The sequence below is a fragment of the Balearica regulorum genome, chromosome 7 (assembly GCF_011004875.1).
Source record: "Balearica regulorum gibbericeps isolate bBalReg1 chromosome 7, bBalReg1.pri, whole genome shotgun sequence".
NCBI lineage: Eukaryota > Metazoa > Chordata > Aves > Gruiformes > Gruidae > Balearica > Balearica regulorum.
The window spans coordinates 31,354,471-31,379,264 of record NC_046190.1 but is presented as its reverse complement, the minus strand read 5'-3'; the positions used below and the strand labels follow the sequence as shown (position 1 = coordinate 31,379,264).

The 24,794-nt window shown below is 38.2% G+C and overlaps 1 protein-coding gene across 4 annotated transcripts in view; it reads right to left on the bottom strand.

Moving 5' to 3' along the window:
- GRID1 (glutamate ionotropic receptor delta type subunit 1) overlaps positions 1–24,794 on the bottom strand; it is a 533,234-nt gene that overhangs the window by 233,867 nt on the left and 274,573 nt on the right. The gene's annotated exons all lie outside the window — the stretch shown is intronic.

Sequence of the window (24,794 nt, the reverse complement as noted above, 5' to 3'; positions counted from 1 at the left end):
TTTACCATTAACCTGTAAACCTATGAAACAGTACACAAAGCCCCACATTATTATGATATATTATAGTGTAAAAAAAAATAAAATTAAAAAAATGTCTTTCAATAGGGAAATCATAGAAACAAACCCCTTCAAAACCTGTTCCTTTGAGCACTGTTCCTCAGCTTCAGGCTGACTGCAAAAACCATATATTTTCCTAATCGCATTTGTTAGGACATTAACATGGAGAATACACATTTTATATTATTTTCATGCTGAAATCTGCTGGTTCAAACCGTACCCTGTCTTCATGACTCTCATCATTTTTCTATAATAAACGTCTGAGTTTTTATTTTGTAGTGAAATTTAGAGCAAGAAAAAGGTCAAAGCTTGTACCGAACCAGGTTGCTCTCAGAATTAACAGTGACCTGATCACAGCTGTACCGTGTCATTAGGAGCCCTTAATTTTATGTGAAACATGTATAACTTGTCTTGAATAAGAAAGTATTTAATCCTCTTTTCTCACACTTTTATCATCAAGTTTCAGCTCCTGGGTGAAGCAAATGGTATGAGTACATTTATTTTTCCCATAATAAAACCCACTCTTTAGAAAACTTCACTATAATTCTAATGATCTCTGTAAACTAGATTCAAACAGCTGGTGGTTTGATTTTTTGGGTTTGTGTTGGTTTTGTTGGTTTTTTTTTTAATACCACGGACACTGCTAAAGCCACAGGACTGAAAACCAGTCTGATTCAAGCCAGTAGCATTCCTTGCTGCCCCATCGGGGTGGGCTCTTAGACCACCACCACCAATATTGCTGTTGCATGGCCATAGAACACACATACGAACTTCTCTTTTTCTCCCCCTAAAAAAGGTTGTATGGAACCTGATACAAGTAGCATCTTGCAAGGATGCAACAGTTAAAGAATTTAGCTCACATAGAAGCACAATATGTTAGGGTCAACGAGGTAACCAGTAAACAGTAGGTCCACAAGAGAAGTACTGAAAGTTACCTCGAGTGGCTTCGCACTTCCATCCAAACACGAGAATGTTTGTTAATGTGATTAATTCAGCTTCAGAAAACAGCTGAATTACAGAGAAACATCAGAAAGGAATAGAAATTAAGCTAGGGCTGTGCCAACCACAGCAGATTCTTTACTGCCTTTTTAACCCTGCTTTAGTTGACACGATCAACACTCCAGCTGACTCCATCATCAGGAAAGGTGAACTCAGAAGGATTTTGCAAGGCAAGTCTGTAGCGGTTTTATCACACCATCAAGTACCTGCTAGACTCACTTACTGTCTAAAATCCCAAGTCACTGAGGAAAGGAAGGGGTTTATTGTTATGCAGACATTTCTGGAAAATGCCAGACGACTTTAGCACTTGTATAACTGCTAAATATTGCAGGTGTGCTGAAATAATGACAGCAACAAACAACTATTGTTTACTGGTTAAAGTATTTTATTAAAGTTGTCAAGCTAAGTTGGATTTTGCTAATTTAAATTCAGGAAACTAGCATACATTAGTATATCTATGCTCGCTTTATGGATCTGTGATACATGAAACACAAAGATTTTTCTTTTAATGATGTTTAGTCCTTCAAAATTACTGCAGTGCTTGACAAGCAGTAAGAAATTTCCCTCCCTCCCTTTTTTATAGTTTAGTAATGACTTGTCTTTTTGTGCAAGCTCTAAAGTTATCACTGCACAAAGGAAAGCTGTTTACAAAAGATTAACTGTGCTGATATCGCTCTAGGGTTTTTTGCCTTATGTTTTCAGGTGAACCTGCTGAACTACTGGTTAGAAGTGCTGTAGACCAGTGCGAAATACTTTATGCACATGGTAAGGCTATTTGGACTTGGAAGAGCATTTTGTATTCCCTTACAAGTTTTTCCCCCAAGGAAAACAGGCTATTTCGCAGTTTGTAAAACGGAAAGGATTCAGACTTTTTCCAGCTTGAGAACAACGCAAAATTTGAGATGGAAGAGACTGTCCAAGCTCAAACGTACAAGCGCAATCTGTCAGTTTTTCACAGATACAAGTGAACGTGAATTTATTCAGTGTTGGCAATTAGAAAGAACCGCGTGACTGTATCTTCCTGAATGCTGACATGCCTGTTCCCAGATGACACTGGGGAGGAGGAGAAGCCTTGGTGGGAATTCAGAGGTGGAAGTGGGAACTGAAGAGCAGTGTTTTCAGAGGTGACTATTTTAGGTGCCGGCACAATGGGATCTTTTTTCACAATTAATTATTTGCAATCATTAGCAAGAGGGCAATCGTTTCTTAAAATGTATCCCTACATAAATACGCAAACACATGCACATATGCAGGAGCATCTGTTTATAAATCATAATGAATTAGGCTCAGTTTTATTTTATCTGACTTATCACATAAGCAAGTGAGTTTGACGCTTTCATTTTTTTCCCTCCATTTAGTAGATCACAAATCCATGCAACATGAAAGAAAAAGTGAGCTTTGTTCCATGGCAGCTCAAACAGAAATATTCACAGAAACAGTTATGAATTTCTTTCCACTTCTTAGAATTTAGCACAGTTAATCCTTCATTTTCTTCCACACTAAAAGGAGTCTTATAAAATTCATGTAGAATTTAATAAAACTAAAGGATTCTATAAATGCTTTTGCCTGTTAAAATACACGTGCTTTCTGTCTCCTGTAGTCTTAAGAGTGACTTCTATTGAAAAGTTCAGATTTTAACATTAGAAAGTTATCCTGAACTATTACTAATAAAATAATTCCTTGTGGCTGTTTATTTCCTACTTTATAGGAAAAGTGTAGCAATCCAAATTCAATTAAACACTTCTGTCTAGAACATCAGAGAAATGAAAGACCAGTTTGCTGTAACTACACAACCTACAGCTATCTCTGCCTTCAGTTTTCCAATTAGTTATTTTTGCTCAGGGTGTAGCCTACATTCAGCCATAAAAATCACATAGTACTATTTTAATTATCTAATTGCCTGCCGGATTTGTGCATGCTCAACATGCAGAATTTTGGAGACAATATTTGAAAATTTCTCTTTGGAGAACATCAGTTTCTTGATGGTGATGCAACACCTGCACTCCAGCAGGCAGATGACACTATACAAAATGCACTCAGGTGAGCATTTCTCCTAAAAGTGACCTGTATGGTAATTGGAGATGTTTACAATACTCTAGCATCAACCACAATCATGTGCAATTAGCAGGCTAGAATTGGAACTAACTCACTAGAGCTTCATAAGGAAAACAGACTTCTTATGAACTTTGTGACTCTTCTGTTACTGGAGAGAGAATCTCGGTGGCCGAGAGCCTTCTTCCTACCTCTGACAGATATACCATATGTTCAGGTCTGACAACAGAAGAACAAGGACAATTTCAGGGATAAATGTTACAAGGAGGTAAGAAAAGCCTTGATGCACTGCTAAGATATGAATTCTGTCACTGTGACTGCAAAACTAATGCTTGCCATAAATAAAGGGCTTTATTGTACTATAAGGAATAATGGGATGTATTGTTTCCTGCTGGAAGTTAGGTTGGTCACTGTGCTGATTGACTGGAACCCAAACATAAAATAGTACTAAATGTGGCATTAGCTACCTATATGTAAAGCTTATCATCATCTACAAAGTGATTTGTTTTTATTATACTAGTTATAATCTTCTTTATATATATATATATATATAAAAAAGAAACAAAAAAACCCCCACCAAACAAAAAAAAGATTGCAGAGTCTACCATAGCATTCTTTTTCATAAATTTACAGGATCTGATTCTTGGCCTTGACACAAGCAGCTTTAAGTTATTATTTTTGTGTGAAACAGCTGTGTGGTTGGACACAGCTGGCCTTTAAGGATGGCTCATTGTAGAAAGGAACTTCCAGGAGGTAGAGAGCAGTGTATTGTCTTTTCAACACCAATTCCTAACCCCACTTGACAGAAATAGAGGCAGCACATAGCAAGGAAACATTTTACTTTGGGTAGAAAACAGCTGGAAGCAAACTGAATTACCACGCTGGAGCTGAAGGCAAGGCTCAAGAAGCACCAAGAAATAATTTTGCACCCATCACAAGTAAATTCTGGAAGGACTGAATCATCACCAGGCTCTATTTGCAAATGACCTACACCAGTCCTTTCACTTTTACATTTGTAAGAGGGAAAAGTAAATAAGTGTGAAAAACAATGAGATCAGGCAGGAAATGCTGAGCTTTTGAGTTTTCTCGTTTGCTGATTTGTAGGCTTTACACTTCACACTTTTTTTTCCAGTGTTAGTTTTATTTGAGTGTTATTTTGGTGATATATTTAAAGTAGTGAGAAGAGTGTCAAGGAGATTTGGATAGTTTCATTATTTAATATTTATACACTTGTAAAAAATATATTCACCTTTTCCAACATTTTAGGAACAATATTAAGGCATTTTTCCTTATACTTATCTCTAAGAGAAGACAAAAAATGATTATTTCTTATCTTTAATACAAAGATACTCTGCTTTATTGTAGTATTGCCTCTCTTGACTGCAAATTGGAACAGAATACATCCCAGTTATTATTTCATTTGTTAAGACAGAACAAAATACACATTCTAGGATACACTGATTTGGAAGATAACCTATAAGCACTATGAAACAGGTTTCCGAAACCACTTCAGTTTCATAGGTTTCATTGATTTTATTTCACAATGTCTGTTGTCCCTCATTTTTGCAACTGCAAACTGTTTACATAAGAAATAAGGGATAATAAGACTGGTGTAAGAAACAGAAATGCGCTTCCTAATGATTAGACTCCTGCTGCATTGTAAGCTTTCTGAATGAATGGTTTTGAATATCCTCTTTGGGTCCTTGCTACAGATAATAATCTACCTGAAGGATCTGAATATACTCTAGTATTTTAGAAAACTGAAAGTGGACATACTTCAGCAGCAGCTCTTATTCTTACAGTCTTAAGTAATAAAATTCTTTTCCTTCAGACAATAGAGAGAAGATTACTGTTTATGCTTCCAAAAGGGAATTATTTTGTCCAAATCACCTGTAAGAATTAGACTTTGAGCCAGCACTGAAATTTTCAACCTAAAATACTCACAATATGATTTTTAACTGTTCAAATAGAGTGATTAGACCAGAAAGTATAACAAAAAAGTCTGTTACAATAGATATGACTACATTAGTATTTGAATGTAAATGCTTATTGGATCCAAGTGCAAATGTGAAATGACCTAGTAAGGTATATTTTCTACTTCTATAATTTTTTTTTCCCCTGGTCTTACAATCTCTCTCCACCTACCACATTTCCTCATGTCTCTGCCTGCTATATTCCCACAATCAGTGCTAAGATAATTGCTATCAGCCAGATAATTTTTCTACAAACATTAGAACTCACTATTTCAAAACAATGCCTGCAATTTAATCACCTCATTCCTAATGAAGTTTCACTTCAAAAACTTTCTGCTAAAAAGTAGAAGTCTTTGCCTTCCTGCATGCGAGCTCAAAGTAACACCCCTGCAATTATACCCCCTTTTTTATTATTTTTTTAAATGAAGTAACTAGGTAATAGTTATTATAGCAAGTATATATAATAGCAAGTACAATAAATTCATGAATTAAATTGGGGATTTTTTATTATTCAACTTATATAACAAAAGCTGTAACAGATGAGAAGTTTTGCCGAGCTCCATAACCTGGCTCTGATAAACAGAGTGCAAAACAGGAGCAACCATGGAGCGATACTTCCCTCTAACACCCTCTCAACAGTTCACAGTTCGCAGTGCAGGGGATTCCGCAGGCAGGTGTGGTTTCTGTGTATTTCGGTGCGCTACACAGGTGTGTTTCTGCACCGTAGCCCTCAATGGCTTTCTCCTCCATTTAAGCCCATGCAAAATATGAGCATCCAGATCAGCTCACCTTCAGCATTTTAACCTGGGAATTTTCAGGATCCCGTTGGACTCTCCCTTCCCCTTTTTACACCTTTCTCTCTGGGATAGTTGTACTAACATCGATCCAACACAAAGCAGCGTGCCAGCGCCTGCACTGCCTGACCAGCCAGGCACTACGTAATGCCATTCAGACCTAGAAAGTGCCTAGCCGCTTCTCGGCCAGGAGAGAAAAGCAAGAAATCAGAGATTTCTGGAAAGAATAAAGCAGGCTATCAGAAGCAGAATCTTTGAGAAATACAGGGAACATTGATTTGCCAGTTAAACCTAGATCACAGGGTGACATTTGACCATCTCTCGGTAGAAACTGAAAAAATCTTACCACATGTGTTTTGATACAAGCATCAGGATTATTCAAATGCAAAGGTCTACTCAGAACCCCTTGTGTTATCAAAGGCTGAAGCCTGTATAATGGCTGCAGAATTTTTTTATTGGGCAGTTATACTGCCTGCATCAATTTTGTTATTAGGCTTTTAAATATGAAAAGGACTTTGGAGACAAATCGTAGGTATTGGCGATTTTCACTCCTGAACAGATGGAAAGGGACAGAACGCACCATAAAGCCAGATGTGTTGCACACAAACAGATGTTTTCAGATTCGACCATGGTCTAGAAGGCAGACATCACTATTAAAAACATTACAAAGTTTCTCTGCACAACTGATGCTTCCTACCTGAAACAGCTGATCCAGTCTGAAGGTAACTGGAGCTTCCCAGGGGACCCAGAAGCACAAAAGCCTTTAAAGGCTACAACAGCCCTTTCACATTTAGCATGAAAGGTCAACTACAGGTCTCTCCTGCTGGATTTTAACACTTAGCATTCAAAAGCACAAGGGAAACCACCTCAGGAAATTCATTACTGTTGGAAAAAATGTGGACATATGCTACAATTGATGTAAAAAGGGACTCCACTGAAGAACTAGCATTTCCATTCAAATCATCCATTTAATTCTTCCAAGTGCAATAATTGCCAACTGTTTGCCCAATGGTAAACCACTCAAATGAGCTGTAATAGCTTCTCATCTCGCTACTGCTGTTAATACATTAAAACACTTTTAAAGACACTACGCAGTGTTATTGCTGCATCTTATGAGACAAAAATAGATGTATTAACAGAAACTATGCTTCTGCTGACATATATCCTAAGTTTAAACAAAATATTTCTTTCACCTAAATGAATTTCAATTATTGCATTAAATTACTAAGCTTAATATTTGCTACAGCTGAATACAAGCAATTTTAAACATCCATCCACCAGTATGTTAGTAAAATATATCTATCTTCTTTTGGAGGGCTGAGATGCACCTTCCTGAAGCCATATGATTTTACATGAACATCTGAATTAATAACGTCTTTTCAGGATGTTAGGACTGTAAGCCTGTCTGCTTTAATACAAATGCAGTTGTTACTGTATTGCAAGTTTGGTTATTGTACTTTGACACATGAAGTATGCCCTTCATATAAATAAGATCAGTAACCCTAAACTAGGGATAAGCAAATGCAAATAAGCATATCCTGAAACAAACCAAATGTGCAAAGGGAATGCCTTAGAGAGGCAAAAGGTGTTTCTTCTCATTCAGAGAACCAGAAGTCATCCGAGAATTTGAGAGATGCATTCTGTATGGGTTTATAGCCGAGCAGCCAGCAAAGAAAAGGTAGATGCACATCCCTTTGGTTTTAATGGATTGCAGAGTGAGTCTCTCTCTTGTTTAAATCAACTTTAAATACTGCACATTCTGATCTCAAGAGAGACTGCAATAAAATTACTGCAGATAAAGAAATTAAATTCCCCCTTGAGCAAAGGCTACTGGCAGAAAGGCCTTACTCTTTTATATGTGTAACAATAATTATTGCTTGCATTTATACACCACCTTTCAGCTAAGGATCTCAATGTACTTTATAAACACCTGTACAGTATAATAAAGTATACACTATAAATACACATTACAGGAGCTAGTCACTGTTATACCTACTTAACTACATGTCAGGAAATAATTATTCAACTCTCTGTTGAAGAAACTTTCTCCCATTGGAGTATTTCTATAGATTCAAGCAAAAGCCAGGAGCCCCGGACATACAGATAACAGAACGGCTGTCAGAGCTGCCAGCTCTCATGCTGTTGGCATCACCTAGGGACAGACTCCTCTTCGCTGAGGAAACAGGAGTTTTCTTTAAGGTTCAATCTTCTACACTGGGAAATCTAGATGTCGCTTTGGTAGATGCCCCAGCTTCACTCCATTGCTCGCTTTTCAGAGCATTCGGTGCAAGGTGGTACACGGGCACTGAATCCATACCTTGTCTTGAGCCTTATCACCATTACCAGAGCTCGCTCTGACCGAGTCAGCGCCAGGCTGCAATGACGCAGGCTCTGTGTCACCACACGCACCATACGGATGCCAGCTCACGTGGAGCCTGAGCATGGCACCGAGCTGCGCAGAGCTCACCTGCCCTGACAAGCCCACCCTGAATTACTTGGCCGGTATTTGGTCACCTGCCAGCAAGCTAAGGACAATGGTGTGCATTTTTTTTAGCTCTGAACACAGGAAGAAGGACCCTCTGGCCAATCTTCATTTTACTTAAATGATGTCCATCAGGCTGCAATGAGGATGGTGGTATCTGAAGGTTAATTTCCTTGGCTAGCTCTTTGACTCAAAATTCATTTTTGTATAGACACTGAATTCAGAAAATTAGAAAAATTATCTATCCTTCTTTAACGTCCTACTTTTTTTTAAAGCCCATTTTTGCAATACAGCCTCCACAAAACTCTGCAAAAAATGCAGAAGGATACAAAAATCAATAATAGATTCCTCTCTCCTCCAGTGTTTTCTGTTAAAAACAAGATGAGAAGGATCCCTACTGAGATAACAAATCTCTTAGCAGGAGCGGGAGGGAGTTGAAAACAAAAACTAAGTTCACGTCACATATAATGACCGTCAATTAGTCCCTCTTGTAGGAATATGCCAATAACAAACAAACAGAAAAAATCAATTGCCAATTATTCATTTGCATTATAACAACTACTTTTAGTACAATGGCAAATACAAGTACTTCATTCTCTGACAACATGACTCTGATCCCAGAGGAAAAACAAAAAACAACACGCTAGAGAATAAAAACATGAATCTGCTTATACTTCCTCATCAGCTAAAACGTCCTCAGGCATCCCTCTGTTAGCTCCCTGCTTTTGGAAAATAACGAGTAATGATTACTGAAAAGACAACTGGTAACGCTGAGGCAGTACACTGTACCAAGAGTAGTGCCAAAAGATTCTCCACTCCTCGTATTGCAAAAGTAATACATTTTAACAGACTGAAAAATGAGATGGTTTAAGCCTTAGTCCTACAAACATTCAAGTGTGTATTTAGCTTTGCGTGAGGAAACTCAATGCCACGTCTCCTCCCACGTACAAAATGTCTCAACATATGAATAAGCGTTCACGTAGCTACTACACACTGTGATTTATTCCTATGATGATAATCAAGATAAACACTTCAAACGTGTAGAATGCACTTCCACCTTACCAGATGTGCAGCCCTCCTTTCTTAAAACGGCAGTAAAAAACAAGCAAAAAGCTTCACACCTTTTTAACCAATACTCCCGTGCAACCCTCCTCTCCAAACTACAACCCTGCTATTTTAACAGCTTGTGCCCATGGCTGAGTACGTGGCCTTTGTGAAGGCACAGTAAACTTGCTCTTGAAGAGCATGCCTCTGATTTGTTTCCTATGCGCCCAGGCACAAGAGCAATTACCCAGGTTTCACTGAAGCACTCCATTTGAAAATTAACAGCCATCTGTAACAATAGCTTTTCTTCTTGTCTTTACTATATTTCTATAGAGCAACAGCAAAGAGAAATATTTACAGGCTCAGGAAAATAGCATCCCCTCATTAAAAACTCAGCTATAGAAAAGGATAATGGGAAAACGGGAGCATAACGCTACATACATAGACTTTTCTGACTCCATTAGCATGTCCCACACAAATTGAATTAAAATACCTTGATTTGAATAAAAGCAGTCAAGTACAGTAAGAGAGCCCTTTGTTTACTAGTCAAAACCATCCCCAGTTTGGCAGCAGAATAGGTCTCAAAAAAATTCCGGTCACAACTAACTAGAACTCTACACTCAAAGATTCCCAAGTGCTTGGACAAGGGAAACAAAACTTCACGTTCAAAAGCAAGTAGTATTCAGGGCTGTCAGTTTAACGACACTAGGGGGTTTTATTTGCATAGTTGTAAAATTGAGGGTTACTATAGCATCCGCTTTACATATATTTATGAGTAAATTAAACAAGAGAGCTATATGCCTCAGTAAATTTAAATTGAAATTTGATGGTGGGACTTATCGAGACAAAGCTTCAGTGCAACTCCCCCAAAATCTGACAAGCTTTTATCTACTGATTACAGCCATTAATATGAAGGCCAGTTAGGAAGTCCAACATACCCTAAGGTTAACATTTGAATGAAGAGGTCTATCCCCGCTCCTTCCCCCCCCCCCCCCCCCCAATTAACTTAATGTCTTAGCTAATGTCTTCTAATTTACTGGAAAGGAATTAGGCAATTCTGAATGTCACCGGGAAAGAATTTATCATTAGAAAAGACTGTGAAGAACATCTCTGGCTGAGCAGCACCACACAGGTACGGATATCTTTGGTGGGTGCTGGCAAATCTGCACACCTTAACATAGTTCACAGCAGCAGACACTGTGCTAATTCCAGTTACTTTAAATAAACCAATGGCTTGGAAGAGGACAAGATGTCATGCCAGAAAGGACAGGATAGTATATTATTGCCAGGCATCCAAAAAATCCATCAATCAGGCAAAGATAAGATTTTAATGTAATTACTGGCTTCTCTCTCATTTTTCTATTCTTGTGGAATAGCTGGAGAGGGGAAAACAGAACCCACTCCTTAACAAAAGTTTACATTGCTACAACGCAGTGAAAAGAAAATATAAAAGATGAAAAATATAACTAGTAAATTCACACTAGTTTTGCACATTCCAATTCCTGAGAAAAAAAATAAATCTGCTGAGTTCATGAGAACAATTTAACCATGTGATATTTTAGTATAAAGGCACGGAAAGTCTATTTGAACTCTAGGGTGAACCAACTGCAGGTTTTCAGATTAACATACAGAGTTTTTATTTTTATCTTTTATTCTGCTTCTCACTCCAGGTAGAATCAATCCCAGGTTTTTATTCCTGGGACACAACACATCAAGCTCTGCCTCTTTTTAGCTTTAAGATAACTTCCACATAGTGCAATTAATTATAAACTGGCCAGATAAAAACATTTCTCATTCTACTAGATCATTCATGCACCAAGTATAGCTAATGCCTCTCTTTTTTTTTTTTTTTTTGTTAAGGTTTGAGTTTAATCATCCTGATAATCACAGTGCTTTCATGCTACATAAGATGTTCTAGCACTTCTGTGTATTTGAAATATATTTGGTTAATATGATTAATAACTTCTTTTATTAATCATATTGCAGTTGATATTGCAAGGTGAGAGACTTCTTGTCAGGATAATGCGACTCAGATCTCTGAGATACCACTTAAGAATGGCCAGATGGAAATCTTTGGAAGGCAAAATAACACTGAGTGATTTTCTTCAACTTAGACATCTTTGTTATTTTATCATCTCAATCTCATCATTTTAGCAAAAAATTATGTTCATCCCAGTTCAGGTATTTCTTCAAATCTCTTCATTCGCTCATGTAATCATTCTTCTCACCATCATGAGGTTGCTCTTGGTCACTGAGTACATTAACAGATTTCATCTGCACCTTCTTTCTTCTCACCCTTAATACTTATTTAGATGCGCCTCCTGACATATAACTACGATGACTTCTACAGCAGCGCAGACAATACAGTTGTAAATTTCAGGGAATGAGACAACCATGTAAACTGCTGGAAACACCCTTATTTCAAAACCTTCTGGCAAGAGGTTGCAGATACAGTTTTCACACTTCATTTCTTTTGACATGTTCCCAGAACCACTACTGTGCGTATCTAGTGACAGTATTTGAAACCTCACATCCCAGCCGCCTCCAAGGCTCTATTACACTCTCTACTGTTTGCAAGAAAAAGAATATTCCCCCCCCCCCCGCCCCCGGAAACAAGTATTCAGTGTTTGTATGAACACAGCTCTTCTGCTCAAAAGAGTGGAATGAATGACCAGCAAAATGTGCTGTAACACCAGAAGAAGAGAGCACTGGAAGTTAGGCTCTTGAGAGTTAGGAAGTCGCTGATGAAATTCTTTATACAGCAGGATTTTTTTTTTCCTCCTCCACATTTTTTACATAGAAAGAACCTAATACTAAAAATATCAGTTTCTGCATTTTCTGACTATATCATAATAGCATCTCAATTTATTCTGTCTTTCACTCCCTGTTACCATGTCTTCAAGTTTTAAAATCTTTCTGCTCATGGATCTCTGATTTGCATACTCACATTCCCCTCCAATATGGGCAGCCTGCTCCAGTGCTCAGGCACCCTCCAAGTGAAGAAATTTTTCCTCATATTCAGATACAAGTACAATGTGATCATATATACGTACACGAATCTATACCATCTTTATTTTTCTATTTTATATTTCACTGATTGAAACATACCATTTAAATTGACTTTTAAACAGTGGAATAAGTCCCTACTCTCTTCTTATAGAGCAGTCATTCATTTCCATCTGAAGAGATCAATGATCAATTTATTATCCTACAATATTGAGAGGTTTACATGTGTGTGTATATAAGTACTCTCTCCTAGCCCCAATTAGGAAAGGTGCTACCAAAAACATGAGTATATGTTTACATCTCTGTAGTGTGAGAGGCAGGGAGGGGTAATAGGACTCCATTGCTATAGCAGTAAATAACAAGCAATAAAAATATTTCCCTTGAGCAAACATGGTGCAATTTAAGTGTAGAAGCCAAAGGGGAGGAATTTAAGTGTAGAAGCCAAAGGGGAGGAATATTAGAGTGAATATAGACTAGTTAATTGAGGATAAACATATGGGGGGGGGGCGGGGAGAAGACTTCTTGAACTTTGCAGTATGCTGATGACGATTTGAAGAGGCAGTGAGTAAAAAACCTACTTAGAAGAGTATGAATCATCTGAAATTTGCAGTGGATTTAGTGAAGTGCATAGTCCCATGGGCTAAAGAGATGTGAAGAGAGATAGCAAGGTTGATTGTGAAAAAGAAAGAACTGGACACTGAAGAGTGCCATGGGAATATTGAGGCAGATTCTTTTAGCAACTACTAAAGAATAGACAGGGGGAAAAAACAACACAAACTGAAGTGTATCCTCAAGCCTGTTACTTCATTTACATTTTTGACCTGGTTCTGAAGAAAGAAAAACAAAGCAAACCCACAAACCAAAACCAATTGAGAATAGTCCAAATGAACAGCCAAAACATCACAGCTTTTTCAGGCTTAGAGTCTGGAAAAGTGGAAAGGATTTTTTAATTTAGCACAAAAAAAAAAAAGTAACAGTCATTACATGCGGGAGATAACCCCTCCATTATAATCTCTGTGCTGTATTCAAACAGTTGGATTCCTTCTCTCAGAGGCAAACAAATATTCACAGCACTAAACTCCCAGAAATCAAGCATCATCTTCCCTGTGCAAGATTTCGACAACGCGTGGTTATCCGGGACAAGCACTCACCAACGTGGATGATCGATCTTATTCATAAAACCTGTTAAATTCCACCTTCTGAAAACTCTGCCCTCTGTGCTGCTATCCCCCTGTTTCTACATGGATGCCAGCTCCTCCTCTTCCTCCTCCTCCTCTCCCATCCCGCGCAAGGCCAGAGGTCCCCTTCTCACTGCCCCTATCCCAGCTCTGCCTGTCAATCGCAGTGCAACTCTCGTCCTCTGCGAATGTCACTGCTTTCTTATGCTCCTGTTTTCCTAGACTTCCAAAAGAACGGCCATGTTGCTACGGAGGATGCTTCCAGTAAATCATTGTTTAAAAATAAATAAATAATTACAAGTAAATAATTATTTCTATATCATGTTTGAAAACTTCAAATTGAAAAGAATTTCAGTCATTACTATTTTGGCCAATCTTTACCGCATTATATGAATTCTGAAAGGGAAAGAAGACTCATGCACTCCTGAGGAGTTCATTCCTTCAGCGGAAGGGTAAGCAGGAAACATCGAGCAGGCTCAGAGATGTGGCATCACTTCAGCCAACGGTGTAAGGAAAGCAAGCTACTTCAACACTGCTGTCCAGTTCCAGTGTCCGCTCTTCAAAGGAACTGTTAAAAACCCAGGACAGATCTACAGAAATTATTGAGTCTGGGAAGCGTGCTTTATAGTGGGAGACTGAAGAGCTCCTTGTCTACAGAAAAGAAGGTTGTCTAATGAAAATTTAACCAAGGACAACAGTGATAGACAATTCTTTCATCAAGCAGAGAAACAGCAGGGCAAGGTCTGCTAGCAGAATCTAAACCAAAACAATCAGAAAACAAATAAACTACATTTCTTAAACTAGTGAAAACAACTGAACTTCATAGAGCAATTTCCCTTGGGGTGTGGTGGTTCAGATTAAACATTTACAAGTCCCCATGTGAAAGTTTTCTAACAGATACGCGAGAGCTGAAAGAACTCATAAGCTTAATTTGAAAATAAAAATGTTGTATTCTATGGCTTGTGTTATATAAGGAGTCAAAATATTCTGGCCTTAAATCTTTGACTCTATGAATTCAATGAACATGTCTGTCTGTTTGAAAAAATATTTGCAAAGCTAACAAAGCAACAATATAAACCTGAAAATAAACCTGAGCAGAAACCCAAGTATATCCTCAGTAGTGCTGCATCATTGTGAGGACGTGACTGCATGAGTATGGTGAAGTACACAGAAGGTTTCATGGAAATTTCCATCTCATCTGCATGAGGGGTTCATACAGCTTGACCAGAGAAGTAAAAAAAAAAAAAAAAAAAAAAAAAAAAAATATATGTGCTGAATAACCCAAAACTGAGAGGAAAGCAAATGAAACTATCAGTTGCTTCTATATCACAGTCTGTATGATTAAACAATACCATGATCCCAGAAAGGATCTATCCCAAGGAAAGAAAACTAAGTTGCATAGACTTATTGTCTCAGTTTCTCCCTTAATCTGAAATCTGCCTTTTCTAATATTTAAAATATTTTTTTTTTAGATAACCAGTAGAAAAAACTCAGAAACTCTGAAAATTCCAGGTTAAAAACATTTAAAAGATATATATATATTGGTATTAAGAGAATATCCCACAAGAACTGTTTTACATGGTTTGAATTATATAAATCATACCAAAACCAATTTACATAATCATAAAAATTTGCATTTTACACATATCACGATGAAAATAAGTTTACAGAATAACTATTCAAAAACTTTTCCTTGTTTCTAATTTTATAATTCACTACTGCAAATGAATTTCTGTGATGTTTATCTGACACTGTCTTTGATGTTTCTTTTCTTCCTTTTTTTTTATCCAACCTATCCCTTATTCCCATTGCAATAAATAGTCACTTTGATTTACAATTCCCTTCAGCAAACAGGATTATATATATAGAAAAAATAAAAAATCAAAATAAAAAAAATCAAAATGGAAGTTCATATGTTGTAGCTTTTTTTGTAAGATGAGGATTTGAACTTTCCTTTTTTCTATTTATAATTGTCTTCACGATTTTATTGTGGCAATGTCAGTGTAAAGATGAAAATAAGCTGCAAATATAACCATTAAAGATATAAGCAGCTATTTGTTGCAGTTTTCTACATAATAGAACTGGAGAGTTCAAAACCAAGGTTGAACACCATTCTATCTTCCTCCTTCTTCTTATAGACTTTCCAAAGGTCTATATACATACCCAGATGTCTGACGTCTCAGACTCAGCAGACATCCAGTGCCTATTTCTGTTGCAGCCTGTACTTCAACTCATTTGAATGTTTATTATTAGTTCTCTAATTAATAGATTTCATATAATCTGATTACTGTTATAAACAAAACAGCTCCCTTTAAAGTTGCTCAATTTCTTTTTAGCCTCTACTAACAGCAGCTGAAAGTCATGTTAGACTGAAAATTAAAATTATCATATCCTGCGGGTTTATTAAATTTAATCTGATAAAGTTTTCAGGGATTACACTACAAAGTAATAACTCTGTACTTTTGCTTTCAATATGGGCATATAACTAATGGAAACTTAATAAAATTAGAATTTATCATTCTTCACGGCAGCAGTTATCAAGTCTTTCACATCACCTCTTTCTTTTGAACAATTCTGTGGACTCAACTCTGTCCCCATCTACTCACCTTTACACCAGAGCGCCCTCACTTTCACCCCATCCTCACCTCTCCATCACTCCTCCTACATAATGATTAATGGTCTACCACCTTCTTCCCCTTCCGCCCCCAAAAGACTGCCCCCCACTTTAAAGTATCTCTAAAACAGAGTGTGGTCCCCTTAGGGATTGAGTAAAACAGGAGATAGAGCTCTCCCAAGTCAGCCAGGGCGGCCACTGCCCCATAAGGGACTTGGCTGGGCAGGGGGACGGAGAGTCCCCAAAAGCGCTTCCTAATTTGCATGTTCTCACTCTTGCAGGACCAGCTTACCCCAAAAGTTCCCTTGCTACATGTGACACATTAACATACATTTCATTAACAGTGATGCCAGGATCCTTTCCTGCACCTCCAAAGACGTCTCCCTGCAGTCCCTGTGAACTCCACATGAACGTTACTTTTCCCTGCAGAGCACAGAGCTGCTGCAGACGAGGGTGGAAGGATGGAGGAGAAGGCAGGAGATCTACAAGCGAAGGGAAGGAGAGGAACCATGGCTGGCTGAGGTGTTCTGTTCTGCAAGCCCTTCCCAGGACTGAAGAACCACCGCCTTGTAGTGTGGGACCTGGCTGTAATTCAGAAAGTGATCGGTCAGCTCCTGAAGGTCCATTGCGCCACTTTAGCAACATCAAACTCATGACGGGGGTTAAGAACTCTATCATCAGGTCAGGATTATTCCCTACAAGATGGAATCCATTCTCAAGAGGATGTTGTGGTTTTGGGGTTTGTTTGTTTAACAGTATATTTTGCTTTTATATACTGCTGCAGTCAGGAAAATGACATTCCACAGCACATCTGCAAATTTCCTCATCACACTTCAGTGGCATGATACCCACCCCCCACCTCTTACATGAATTCTAAGGCTCAGTGCATGTAAGTTCTTAGCACAATATTCCCCTCCTCTACCCTCCGTTTGCCTGACATCAGAAAAGACAGCTTGGTCTACTATTTCCAGATGGAGAAAAAAATGGGCAAAACCAGTCCATTTGGATGGAGCTGGGATGTTTAGTTTATATAGAGAGAAATACCAGCTCTCCATACAGGAGCAGATGATTTTTTTCATGGTTTCCTGCTGCCTCGATCCTGAATAATTTGTAGCCAACTGTGTTCATCAGTCTATGCTCATCAAGCTGACATGTCCTTCTCTGCAGGTGGTCATTCCAGCAAACATCATCTAACTATTTTGGAAAGGCAATAATATTAAGAAAGCACTGGCAAGGAGTCTTTTGGTACTAGCAGATTTTGATCATGATAATGTTTATTAAATCTGATACACTGGATGAATACACATATTTTTATTACTCATCTAAGGAATTGTATTATCATGCATATAAATACTGAAGTTCTGATATTAACCTTTACCGAGTGCTTTGGCTATGGTGAAAGAGATAAAAGAATTCTAGGTAAAAACTTTGAAAGTACTGGGCCACTCGAGTGAATAGACCCATGATTTAAATTGTAAGAACACTGGGTCTGTTTGTCACATACAGGTAGGGTACAGGCAAAGAGAGCTGAATATTTTGTCCACCAGCCACAGTATGACTGGCAATGCAAAAAATATAAACTGTATTAAAATGTGATTTATATCATTGGCGGTCATTAATTTTAATCAGTTTGTGTAACTGTAGCATTAGAAAGTTAAATTCCATATCTTTATTACCAGTTTAAATGGGTATGTGATTGTTACATTCATTGAAAACCATAGGTCCTGAAGGACATGAGCCAGAAAACAAGAGGGGAGATTTCCAGACTCCATTTCAGCATTAAAAAATGCCAATACAAAGTAATCCTAACTGTAACTATGATTTTAGATATGTAATTCCCAACTATTACTAGAAGAAAAAATAATCTTTCCAACAATCTAACATTTAGTTTTACCTAAAAAAAAAAAAAAAAAAAGTCTTAACATCCAAGGCACATTTGAATAAATATCTTGCCAATGCTTTTCATGTCTTTTCATTATCAAATCTTCCTGAGTTTACTTTGTTGTGGGACAGGCAGCCGGAGGCCTGGCTTGCACGTCATCCGCCCAGTGATAGGTCCTGTCAGCACTTCCTGAGAGACAATTCCTTCTCTGAGGAATTACAAGTGCAAACAGAAAGGATAGGAAAGGACATTTCAGAACTTTCTAGTCTACTTCCAAATAAAACTGTTAAGCAACAGGATACTTTTAATGCTTTTCTAAAAGAAAATAATCTCATTCTGGATGCCTGTGCCTCCATTGCCCATCTAAATCATTAAGAGCGTTTTTTTACATGGGTATTGCAAAGATAAAATGCTTTAAAGTGGGTAAATTACCCAGATTCTGCATTAACAGAAGCAATACCCTCTTACTTTAAACAGATCATGAAGAAATACAACCAAAGGCTCAGAAACTCCTTATATTCTATCTTCATTAAGATCCAAACATCCGAGACCCACTTACTGCAAGCGATAGATAGCTTTGGAGCGTTTGCTTGTCTCTCCTGCTCTCTTCCCCTCCCCAGGCCAGAAGGGGTGTTTGTAAATGCAAACAGCTTCAACTGGAAGCTGCTGCCTGGTGGGCAAGACCTAAGAAAAAGCAGCCCTTAGCAAGGAGATTTGCACACGGAAGCATCTAAAAAGGAGGGGAAAAATGTTTGTACAAAGTTGTTTGGCTCTTCATTTAGGAGTGAGGAAAGGTCATTAGCAGATGTGACCTAAATATTTTGGGTTTGTTTTCCCAGGTTACTGGATGGAGACTTGAGATGATGCTTATTAGTCAGGTCTAGAAATACCAGACATACTTGATGCCATTCAAGGTGTGAAAGAGATGTTACATGGATATTCACCTTTAGATATCAAAAGGGGTACTCGAAGTCTACATAAGTAGCTCTGGCAGGGGGACATACATTGACCCTCTTTCTTTGGGATTCAGAAGAGAGGAACCGCAGAAGAGCAAAAATCTCAATGTGTTTTAGGATGTTGCTGCAGCCTCCTCTAACAGAAGACAACCGTGTAAGGGAAAAGGCATACACATACAGAGTTTTGTCTGCTCTGCCCTGGCTACCAACTGTATCTCCACATAGCCCATTTAAAAGCTGGATACGTTTCTCCTTTGGTATGACAATGCATTTTACAAAACATTGCAGTTGTATCTTTGCTATTCTTGAGCTGGGGCAATGCGCTATGCTGTGCTCAAAGATGTTTTAAAATTGAGCAATAGAAGTATTTTCCCTTACAGAAATTTCCTTATTTCAGCTCTAATCTGGAACACCAGCAAGCGTTGCCATAAGCTACTCTAAAGCACTCTATGGGCTGCTAAGCCGGGCTCGTACAGCTGCACAAGTTGTCCCCTGCATTTCCCTTCTGGCGATGTTTGTCACTGTTTCACTTCCTGGCCTGTCTTAGAACCACCCCAGAATTTTACTCAGGGATGGGTTTTCAACTCCACAGTACTAAGAGACAATCAAAACAGCACCATCAACTCAATTTTAAAACCAGATACTGGCTATATTTCAGTTATTAAGTTAAAGTCAAATAATATCAACATATTTAATATCCAGGGACTAGATAGATTAAAAACATTTGCACTTTGTGACAAAAATCTATTCCCTTACGTTGTTTACTGCCAGCATGAAGGAATGTAGTATCTATAGTGAGTGACTTATTAAAAATATTACCTGTGATTCTTTTTAAAAATCAATTCTTGCTGATAATTTAAAAAAAAATACTAATTAAAAAGTTATACTGGCAAAATAAAGCTAGTCTAATAGGATCCTGGAAGAATCAATCACTATAATCATCTCATGCCATGAACTCTATGGGAATATTACAAATGTGATGCTTCAAAGGAGGGGAAAATTCTTTTAAAATATAATTTGAACTTTACTTCTGAAATATCACGACCGTCATGATCCATCACCCACAATCACTGCCCAGACTTACAATAAATCAAAGCTGCGATTCAATGGTTACAATCAATCATATGAGAGCAAATGGTGGGAACGGTACTGCCACATCCAATACATGCATTTGAGATTATACATGATAGAGAGTGTTAGTAAATGGCAAACAAAAAACTGAGAGTGAATGCACAGGACTAATAAAACCTTATACAACAACCAATTAAAACAAACAAACCAAAAAAGACAGAAAACCACCACAGAAATTCAGCTAAAGCAAAGCTACATCGCCTAAGGTGCACAAGAGTGTGATTATTTACACAGTGGAAATTAAAAGCTTACTCAAAAGATATGTTACATGCCACTCTATCAGAGAAAGTAAATGACTTGGGAAGAAGTGTAAGCCAAGAAAGAGTTATTCAGGTAGAAAAATGACCAATTACCAGAACATAATTGGGGGCTGTTTTGCAGGAGCCTCAGAAAGCAAGGGTTCTGGGGATGGAAATTTCTACAGGAACCAAAACATTTGCCCATTCTTCAACTTGTAAGAAAGATTCACTCCAGGCTACTCATACTTACAAACAAGAATTCAGTTAGAAATCAGGTCTATAATACACTTTTAGTCTAAGAAAAGCCTATTCCAAAAGAAAATCTCACTATGGATGACCAAAAAAATCCAGAAGTATAGATGTGTAACATCACAGGAGATGATTTGCTAAGCTATTCCAGACAGAGTTTTTTTTTAATCAGTATTTGTATATCTACAACAATGTATCTTGCTACCAGAAAGCATTCAGACAGTCTTAGTTGCCGTAAGAAATCATCACCCTTTTACTTCTTGTTGGATAGCTACCAAAGATAAGTTGCTTTAGTCAAATACCTTATGCAATGACTTTACCAGGATGGATGATTTAATACTTGCACTTTCAAAAATAAATCTAAATTGAATAAATGGAATAAATCTTCTTCACAGTCTGTTCATATAGTTCATGCAATCTATCTGAAGTCTTATACATCCATGCAATAAATTGTGAGAAACAAATCACAAAGCACCATTTCAGAGAAAAGTAGTATGTAGTCTAGCCTTCATTCACCCTACAGGCTGAAATTTTAATACAGAAATTGCTTTCATTTCCTGTGAGGAATTAAAATGGCTTTTCTCCAGTAAACTGTAGATGTCTATTAAACAAAGTTATGGTGAGAAACAGAAGACGAACATTTAAATTCGCTGTCAAGGGTTTTCATTTTGATTATAGCAATTTCCAGTTTAAGGGAAATGAATATCCAGGAAAGCATTTAAAATTAATCCTTCCCTTCTGAAGTAGCACTAAAATTCAGTTAGGAGTAAAATATGATTATTTCATTTCAAATCTTGTCATCTAGAATAAAAAAGATTCAATTGTGTATTTATTTGGCAGTAGCTCACTAGGCAGAGTAAGGTGTCAAAGTCTTTAACAGAGTTCTAAAATTCCAATTTCAGCTTTGCTGCTTTTCTTCATAAACTATAGATCAGTGATAATTATGGTGCCAGCCTAGTGGTTCTACGTTTTCTTTCTTCAAATTCCAAGTACAAACAGCAGTGAGGAGCACCACTATATCTTAAGATAGAAAGGAATTGCAAACCCTCTGTCTGCATAAAGGTCATCTTACCTCTTCCTTTTCTAATGCAAAATGAGACATTTGAGCACAGACAAAATACACAGTTAAACATAATGAGAAGGCTAAATGCCATTTCAAGTCTGTCTCCAATTACTGCACACAATAAGCATTAATATTAATAGGAGTTTGGGGAAACCAACAAAACAACTTCAGCCTGGGCCTCCCATCATCTCGGAAAGGGCTGTCCTGGAAAAATTGTGCTTGTGATTTTGACTAGAAAATGACCGTAAGAAAACTTGTTATCCAAAATGATACAAGCTCAAAAAATTACTTTAAGAAAATTGGCATGTTCTAATATGACTTTTAACTTCAGAAAAGCCTGAACATCTGTGACCTGCCCTAATGCTAATCTGTCCTCCAATCTCTTTCCCATGTGGTCTTTCCTTCATCCCCTCTTCTCTGGCTGAACTGCAGCAGCAGAATTCCATTCTCTTTCCCAGATAGTTTAATATCTATAAACTGGGTCAATCAAAAAGTTGTTACTCCTTTCTTCATAATATTTTTACTGTCTGCTGTCTACTTTCCATCCTGTCAATGCCACGATACAGGTCTCTTATTTTTGACATTGAATATGTACTCTTTCGAGCTTTCCTAACAGCCACCGCGCCTGTTCCAGCTCACACAAAATACCGGTTGTCTTCCTGCCCAATTGTTCCAATGGTAGCACCCGTGTCAGAAAACTTCCAGCAGCACAACGGATAGTCTATTAGGTCAAGCTCACGGCAGCATCCTTCCTCATGCTGTTCCCTCCCCATTTTCCACTCTACTCTTTTACAGATTACGTTACCCTGAGCGTGCTTCACCAAAACCATCAGTTTTACCCACCAATTTGTACCTTTTGCTGCACTTTCAGGAACTTCAACCAGATTTTATCCTATCAGGCCACACAAGCCTTGCTTTCAAAATAGCCAGCATCCACCATTGAAGCCTATGAGAAATGCCATCATTAATTACAGGGGCAGATGCACATGAAACAAGAAAATGAATACATTGTCTTCTTTTCACCTTACTGACTTCAGCTCAGCGTGCAATTTCAAGTCAGCACACTACTGGAAGGAAATCTTTCCCCTAACAGCAGCGTAGGTATCACTCACACAGAGCCGCTCTGTAGGCAGCCACAGCCCACAACCTCACCCGGTAACAAACTCCCTTCTTGCAGAGCCAAATATGAATCTATTGGCAATCCTAGTCCAGCAAGGTTGCTACTGACACACTCGGCTCCATGTTTCATTTATACATTTAATTGTTTAGGACAAACGTATGGGTTAATATTCAGAGCTAACCACTGATGTGACTTTGTTTAAGGGCCATAGCAATCACAATAATTAAAGCTTAACTACCTTTTAATAAGGCCCCTTGACAGTTGTTTTTTAAACTATTTCTCCTTAAAAGCTTTATTAATATGGAAAAGCTTTGCACAGTCCAGGAACTCTGCAACTAGCTAATGATTTGAACCGAAGCATTTATGCCATCCTTGTCACCATGGCATCCAGCACAAACTCTATTTGATGATTCCTTCCTACTCTGCTTATTTCAAGCACTCTGGTCCAACATTCATGGAGCAAACTCCTTTTGCTGGCTAAAACATATAACCCTGAACATTTCAACAGTAGCTTGCAAACAGCTTTACAGTTTCCATTGATTTTAATGAGACCTGTACATTCAAAAACATAAACAGAGGTTTGAAAAATTCAGTGCTAACATCACATGTCTGACCGCATCAGCTGTTCCTGCTGCAAAACAGGCCTCACGCAAGTAACTTCTCCATAATTCTAGAAACACCCACTCTAAAGTACGTGGTCATAAAGATAAATATGATCATCCTAAAGGATTCGGTAAACAAGAGTAACACAAATAAAACTATATTAACCCTTCAGTGCAATGTGTTGCATGGACTTCCTAAAGAAATGGTTTTGCAGCCTCCATCCTTTCCTCCTCATCGTTCCACTAGCTCAGACTCCACATCCTTCAACCTCTGCCACCTCGCAGGTGCAGACTAATGCTCCCTCAGCATATGGCAGACACACAGAGACTAAATCAATCTTCTCTTTCTTCCTGTCTCTTTCTCTAAAATCAGGTCAGACCTAATAGAAAAATACCAGTTTTGCACTATCTATGCTACCAAATTACTTTGCAGTGCCTTTGGCACGGGCAATATCATTTCAAGAACAAGGAGACAACGTTATGCAGTCCCCTGTCCCGGCACACCTACGCACACGACTGCACGCACACGCTCCTGAGCGGATGCACTCTGCTTCCCTGGTGTGGGTCTGCCGTGCTTCCAACACGCGGCACACAGAGCGAGAGCTCAGAAGTATTCCTTCATCTTTAGTATTTTTATGCCCTGTCATGGTAATCATGGAAGGCAGAAAACCAGGAGAAAGGAAAAAGGCAACACATGCAACTTCTGCCAGATTAATTTCTTTCTAGGCTGGTGGAGAGTTTTAAAAAAAAATAAAATTAAACAAGCATGATTCATTTCCTATTATTCACTGTGAGACCCATTCAATTACTGCTCTAACAGTACATTGGAGCAAGGATAGCTTTCAGACACAGGGAAAGGTCACTCTGACCTCTACTGCTGAGCTCTGCCTAACACTTGTTTCCAGATCATTCTCTTCCAAAAACAATGGCAGAGAACAAACACAAGTCCACTATGCAGCCTTGCAGCTGAGGACCCCCCCTGGGTGAGAGAGGAGCTGTGACACTCAGAAAAAGAAAATATAGAGGGAGTACATAGTATTTACCATTGGAAATAAACTTGATTTGAGGAGCTTGGCTCCAGATACAAAACAGCCTTTCCAGTGTCCCAGCTTGCTTTAATACAACAATTTGTTCTGGTCTATTGTATACAAACTAATTATACCTATGGGTAATCACTAGCCTCAGTAACATGCAATGGGACTTGTAGCATGGAAAGCTAACAGAAGACAGACACTAGCAAAACATGCTGTGAAAGGGGGGGTGGGGGGAAATTATTTTCTAGTTCCCTCAACCCTAGAAGGAACATGCCTTGTGGTGGATCTTCCCAGATTGGGAAGGGGCAGGGAGAAGTTG